Here is a 7,322-nt window from a genome sequence, read left to right as displayed (position 1 = left end):
GAAACATCCACTAGGAGTCATGAAACCCGTCGTCTTTGCTAAATATGAGTGACCGGAATGTTTCCTTTATACTAAAGGGGTAAAAAGAAAGTCTGGGTCCAGTGGCTCAAGCCTGTGACCCCAGCATTCTGGGAGGCCAAGGAGGGTGGATCACTTGAGCTCACAAGTTCAGGACCAGCTTGAGCAAGAGATCCGTCCCTACTAAAAATAGAAAAACTATCCATCCTGGCAGCCACCTGTAGTCCCAGCTACTCAGGAGGCTGAAGCAAAAAGGATCGCTTGAGCTCAAGAGTTTGAGGATGATCCTTTTGTAGTTCATAAGCGTGATGATTGGGGTTTCATGCACATGCACGAGATGTGCCGCCCACAAATCTTGTTACGCCTTTGGTACATTACCCGTCTGACTTGAGAATAAAAAAAAAAAAAGAGTTTGAGGTTGCTGTGAGCTATGACGCCACCGCATGGTACACAAGGTGACAGAGTGAGACTCAATCTCGAAAAAGAAAAAAAGAAAAGAAAGTGGGGAGGTAGGTTCAAAATCATAAAATCAACGAAAGGATTCTAGAAAGCAAACCTTATCTGGGGAAATGAGGCAGCTTCTCAGATGAGAGAACACGAGGACGCTGACTCGGCACAGGCCGCCCTCGTAGTTTCCTTCTTGCTTTCTGACAAGTGTAGAGTTATTTCTCTAAATGCGCTAAAGGCTTCACCAGTAAAGGCGACTTCACGCTGAAAGCAGAGGATCGTAGTGTGACCCATCGACACGACAGCATTGACGGGATGTCAGCAGGTGCCAGAGGCAGCAACTACAGCCTAGTGGGCGCGGCCTCTGTCCTCAGGTGCTCACAGTCTGGAAAGGGGGCTGGGTGAAGGACACACAGACCCCGAAAGTAAGCAAGGAAGTTAGTATTCAAAATTGTGATAGGTACTATAAAGAAAACGTAAAGATGTGTGGCAGAGACTAACTGGAAGTGATGACCTCAGGATGAGCCGCCCTGTGAAGGGCCTAAACCAAAGGGGCCAGCTTTGTCCGATGAGACCCAGTGCTGCACAGCCCTAGGCTTGGTGTAGAGCTCTGCTGTCACCATCCTGAAATTCTTTTCTTTTTTTAATTTTAATTTCAGGTTATTGTGAGGACAAACAACCAATCACAGTATTTGAATTTGTTAGGTAGAGTCCCTCTTATAGTTGTGTCCCACACCCAAAAGGTGTGCCATACATCCCCACCTTGTGCCCTTTAAGTGAGACCACATGAACCTTCTATCCTCTACTCCCTTTGTCCCCGCTTCTCCCAACTTGAGTTTTTCTCTTATGTGGGCATGTGTTAAATGGCTTCATAATAAAATTGAGTACATTGGATACTTGCCTTTCCATTCTTGTGATACTTTACTAAGAAGAATGTGTTCCAACTCCATCCAGGTTAATACAAAAGATGTAAAATCTTTATTTATTTATTTTTTGAGACAGTCTCATTATGTCATCTGGTGGTGTCACAGCTCACAGCAACCTCAAACTCTTTGGCTTAAGCTATTCTCTTGTCTCAGCCTCCCAAGTAGCTGGGACTACAGGTGCTCTTCACAATTCCCAGCTATTTTTTGGTTGCAGTTGTCATTGTTGTTTGGCAGGCCCAGGCTGGATTCAAACTTACCAGCTTCAGTGTATGTGGCTGGCACCCTAACCATTGAGCCTCAGGTGCTGAGCCAAATCTCCATCTTTTTTAATAGCTGAATAGTATTCTATGGTGTACATATACCACAGCTTGTTAATCTATTCCTGGGTTGATAAGCATTTAGGCTGTTTCCACATCTTGGTGATTGTAAATTGAGCTTCAATAAACAGTCTAGTGCAAATGTCCTTATGATAAAATGATTTTTTTCTTCTGGGTAGATGCCCAGTAGTGGAATTGAGGGGTCAAATGGGAAATCTAATTTGAGTTCTCTGAGGATTCTCCATACTTCTTTCCAATTTAAAATTTTAATACATTGACCCAGAACATTGTGTTTTAATTTTGCATGCAGCCCAGACAGTTCTGGGGGAAAGCATTCCAGTTAGAAAGAACAGCAGATTCAGGGAAGAACCATCGTGTGGGAAGAACTGAAAGATGGTGAAGGAGGCTGAGGGGGAGAAATGAGGAGGCAGGTGGCAGGAAGTGGGGCCACAGGGAGGCAGGTTTAGAAGCTGTGGAAGTGGGCTCTCTGCTGTGGCCATGAATTCAAGACCATTCCCTTTAGAGATTCTCCTGGAGAGGGCTTTGGGACAACCCAACACTAGCACTGGGGATGAAGCCTCCGGAGAAGCTAACAAGATGTAGTGAGCGGCTGGACAACAGCCTCTGAGTGGAGGCCTCCTGCTGCTCCTCTCATCTGGAGGCAGAGACCCCTGGGGCCATGCTGAGATGACCCGCCTTCAGAGGCTCACCCTCAGGGTCCAAGCAGGTGCAGGCACCAAGGGTGGGACCTTCAAATGCCTACGAATTATTTTTCTCTACCTCCTTTCTTTAAAGGAATATCTCAAATCCAGTAGTCTTTCTTTGAAGAAAATCTAGCAGTTTAACAGAATCTATTTTGGTTTGAAGAAACAAAGTTGATTTATAAAGCTGGTTGGCTGGTACTAAGTTATGAATAGCAAATAACGCCATCAAGTGGCAAGTATCTGAAATCATTTGCAAGTTGGAAGTGTTTTCCACTATGTCTGGGGCAGGGCCATCTATACCTTTTAATTGTGTGAGAAGTGGCTATTTTTCCTTTTTCTCAAATCTTAAGATCACAGGAGATGGGTTTCACAGAGTTATCATAGAATTGATGGAGGACAGGAATTGGAGGACCAGCCAATTGTCTTTCCCCCTTGGGAATCCAGGGTACTGTTGGAGTGAAGGCTCAGAGCAGTCATGTGGGAACCACCTGCTGAGTGTTTATTTAATGTGTCTAAATCTGAGGTTCCTTACTAATGGGGGCCCTTAGACAAGTGGTCTTCCTGACAAAGTCCTACTCCTAGACAAGAGGGACAGGGCAGATGCAGAGATTGAACTGGTACAAAATGGCCTTGGTAGATTGCTGATCATATCTGCTCAACACCTGCCCTATCTGTCTAGGGACGGGAAGTGCTTAGCAGGCAGGCATCCCTCTACTCCCGTGTTTTTCAACCTTTTTAATCTCATGACACACTTGAACTTGTAGTTAAGCTTCCACGGCATACTTAAATTATGTTCATCAAAAAAAAAAAAAAGAGTGAAATGTTTTGAACTTCTTTCAAAAATAATTTAATTAATGACCTTTAAAAATTTTTGTGGCACATCTATGATCCTCTCATGGCATGCCAATGTGCCACGACACACTGGTTGGAAGTCACTGCCCTACTCACTCAAGGAAATAATGGAAGTGATAGTGGCTATTCTTCAATACCTGCCACACACTTTTTACATGCAGTCTCTCACTTAGTTCTCTCACATCACTCTCTCACATCAAGTAAATAGTTGTTCTACAGAGAGCTTTAAGAAGTTATGGAAGTTACCTAAGGACTGAGGTCTTCCTGCCAGTGACCAAGTGGGACCCTGGAATTTGCATTTAGTCTTCCTGAAGCCCAAGACCATCCTTCCAATGATCACCCTCACTAAGGAAGCCTCTTCTCTCACGTGTCACAGAGCTGAGTGGACCGGGTGGCAGTCAGCATTTTGTCTTCTTTCGACTGGCTCATTCCTGATTGGCCCAGTGTTCCCGAGAAGCAGATGGAGCAGACACAAGTGTCCTGCTGAGCTCAATAGAGACACCCAAAACCTGCTCCATCAGACTTCTCCACGTGACATACTGTGAGAGAGTCAGAAATGTTATTAAAACCAGAGCACTAAACGGCAAAGATACCACAGCCTGATGCAATGAAAAGAGGCTGAGATTGGTTGTTATGTTTAAAAAATGCCGTCCAGTTCAGCACAATGAGTTTTGCTTTAAATACCAGATGGCTGCAGCTATCCAGCCAGATTCCCCGGGATCTAAGACTTCCTTGGCAATAAACTGGGCACTGAAGGAGATGCGTTAACTCTTTCTGACTTTCAATATGTTGACTATCAAAAGGCATCTTTAGGGTGTTCAAAGTCTTAAAGACTCATTTGAAAATTACCTAAATGCATATGAAAAGATAAGATTTTATTAAAGTTAAGAAGTAATTCACTAGCCAGGAAACTAAAATAACACCTTAGACATGGCAAAGAATTCCTCTAAGTTAGGTTTAACTGTGGCCGCTGAGGTGACTGAAAATAATCATCTAGCCACACTGGCCTTTTCTCCCCTGACTTTGGGCAGCCCTTTCCATCCTCTGGACTTTTGCAAACGTGTCTCCTGTGCCTGGAAGGCGTGCTGAGCCCACTCCAGGGTGCACTTGTCTTTTTCTTGTACTCTCCGTCTCTGCTCAGATGCGAACATCTTCAGAGGCTGTTTCCTTAATAACTGTTCTCTGTCACTCACCTCAAACCACTTTGCCCAGTTTATTCTCTCTGAAGCATTTCTCACTACATGGGCTTTTTTTGGGTCATTTATATGTTTATTTCCTGCTTCTTCTAGAATGTAATCACTGTGAGGGTCAGACCTCGCATGTTTGGTTCAGTGTTGTGTCCCAGCTGCCAGGTACTTTCAGGGAATCAATAAATAATTATTAAGAGAATTAGTGATGGACTATCTCTTGATATTTGATAATCATTTAAAATAGCAAATATCTTAAATAAAAAAATCCAAATTTTATCTTTATGATTGATCTTCCTCTTAATAATTATGAATCTTTCATTTCTAAAACAGAAGTAGAGCCACATGTTATAACTTATAAGAAACAGCAATCAGATTGGGGGACTGTGGATTTTTTCCCTTTTAAAGAAAAGTGATAATACGTGTACACTGTTGCATGGAAATTTAAGGTAGAGATAGTCTTGAAGCAATAAAGATGTTGAGTGGTCTTCACATTTGTGTGAGAGAAAAAAGTACAGGCAGAAAGAGCAGAAACTTTGTCTATTACTATTGAGAGCTTGTGTTGAAGGATTCTGAACTGTGATAATAGTGCAGGCGAGGAGAGGGGGTGGGAGGGGGGCAACTAGCCTGACAAACTCTGGGGAATAAAGAGAGTAATATTGTAGTTTTTACTGGAATTTAAGTTTGTAAATTCTTCATTGTGTAATTATTCCTGGAAGATACAAGCTGGGTTATATTTTATAAGACTTTAGCTAGATTGTTGGTAGCAAAAATAAATTCAGCATTCTGGTATAATTAGGCTAAAAGGGACCAAGATAATGGTACCGGTCTTTCTTTCTTTCTTTTTTTTTTAAAATCACAAATAGGATTCTTTATTTGTCATTATTAAAAGCCTGAATTTTAGACGAATTCTTGGACTGTAGTTCATATCCATCAGCTCGTTCAACTTTAGCACCTGTCTCGTCCCCAGTAGCTTTTCCAGAACTACGACCTTCACCATGAAGCTCCATGAGTTTTCCTGACCCAAACTTGGGTTTCTTCAGCATTTTTACTTTTCTAAAGAAGACATCATGGAGAGGATAAATAGACTGGCGTGCCTTTTCTATGTCTTTTCCAATGCTATCTGGAATCAATTTATTGACAACTTCTTTCAAGTCATTTGTCTGCACCTCTGTGGTCATGATTTCCATCATTTTCTTCTGGATTTGGCGAACCTGTTGGTGCTGGGCGTAAGAGGTCTTCCCTATCTGATTGTTGCGTTTTTTAGTAAAAGCAACACAGAACAGACGAAGCAAATAATCATCGGTAGTCTTAACTGAACATCTTCAGTAATCAGCTTGAATTTTCTAAATGCAACTTCATCATTCTGCAGATCAGCAAGACTCACTTCAAACACACGACCTTTGAGGCCATCAGATGCAATTTTGGTTCCTTGCATCCTGGTGACTAGTGTTTTCCCAATATTTCTTAGAAATCGTTTCACATCATACCAATCTTTCTTAGAAAATGGATCAACTACTTTCTTCTTGGCTCCCTTTTTGCTGCCTTTCGTAAGGTGCTTGTTCTTGCCGACCGCCATGATGGTGCTCAGCGAGCCAAAATGGCACTGGTCTTTCAAAGGATTTGGAGAAAGATAAATTCCATAGGATGTAAATTAAAAGCCTGAAACTTTGCACTAAGTATCGGGGTAATTAAAAGCATATTTAACTAAGAAGGAGGAAGGGCCCTGGGCTTCAGGAAGGGAGAAATTAGTGGCATTGAGAATATGAAGTGCTGGCTGTCTTTATGTTAAGGTTTTTCTCACGAATGGAGTGACACTAATACCGTATAAAATATTATGATAGATGGAGAAACCAAGCTTTTAACTATCCCAATTTCTTTCCTTTGTTCCTATATTCCTAATAAAAATAAAAAATGAAGCTTACATTTTGAATCAATAAGCTTGCCTAGCCCCCAGAATATGGCATCTGCATCTATCTTGTTATGAATGAGAAAGTGTCTTATTTGAAATTCGTTGCCTGCTTGAATATTATTCATTTTTCTTTTGATAATTGAAGCGCTTTCATTGCAAGCCAATTCTCCCACACTTCATTTTAAATCCCACTGAAAAGCTGGGCAGAATCCCTATTTAGGCCCTCTGCAGCACTGTGGCAAACGACAGAGCGTTACCCCAGGCTACTGTTTTGGCTTCACGGGGCACATTCTCCTTCCTTTGGGTAATACACCACATTTTCCTGGGGAACCTGACCCAGGACTGGCCACATCCTGTTCTCTGGTTGAAGTGTCTAGTTGGGGGTAGGCACATGACCCACGCTGCTCTTATCAGAACTGGTCTTTGGACTTTTTCAGGAGCAAGGAGCATGGAGCTTGGACTTGCAGCAGGTTAACCTGGTGGGAAGAAGCCCACCACAAGGGATAAAGCACCACAAGAGATGGCACAGCACGGATGCAGACAGGACACTTCCTAATGATTGTTACTGAGTAGCTAAATCCAGCCCATCTCATGCCCTCTGGATAGACAGTCATCTGTCCCCGAGGTTCAGTGTCAGTTCATGGACCAATGACTGTCCAAAATAACATTATTACTCATTCATGGTGAAGTAAAAAAAACTCAGGTTAAGGCAAAGGATTTTCAAAAGAAGGTAGCTTTTCAATGTGAAGAATTGCTCTTGTTTCTAAGATTGTAGGCTTGCTACATTTTTGATGTTAAATTGCTCTTTCTGATAATAGATGGTATTTTTAATGTCTATATTTAGAATGTAAATTGTGGTAAATAATGCCAGCTTCTGTAATCCCAGATATCAGGGAATTAATCCAGTAAATTTATGTCTTAAGTAAATACTGAATGTAGGGAGAATTCTCAAGTTTGCT

General features: G+C 42.1%; 1 non-coding gene and 1 pseudogene across 2 annotated transcripts; one reads left to right on the top strand and one right to left on the bottom strand.

Moving 5' to 3' along the window:
• Nucleotides 1-302: 302 nt before the first annotated feature.
• Nucleotides 303-406, top strand: LOC111723940. Its single transcript, XR_002772345.1, has one exon. It is a non-coding gene; the product is annotated as a small nucleolar RNA U13 (small nucleolar RNA).
• Nucleotides 407-5,323: 4,917 nt separating this feature from the next.
• Nucleotides 5,324-6,030, bottom strand: LOC100941540 (annotated as a pseudogene). Its single transcript, XR_002772335.1, has one exon. The product of XR_002772335.1 is annotated as a 40S ribosomal protein S3a pseudogene (transcript).
• Between the last annotated feature and the right edge of the window lie 1,292 nt (nucleotides 6,031-7,322).

The sequence above is a fragment of the Otolemur garnettii genome, unplaced genomic scaffold (genome assembly GCF_000181295.1).
Source record: "Otolemur garnettii isolate 467f Iridium unplaced genomic scaffold, OtoGar3 scaffold00017, whole genome shotgun sequence".
Classification (NCBI taxonomy): domain Eukaryota; kingdom Metazoa; phylum Chordata; class Mammalia; order Primates; family Galagidae; genus Otolemur; species Otolemur garnettii.
The sequence above is the reverse complement of the archived record's forward strand: the minus strand, read 5'-3'. Positions and strand labels throughout refer to the sequence as shown.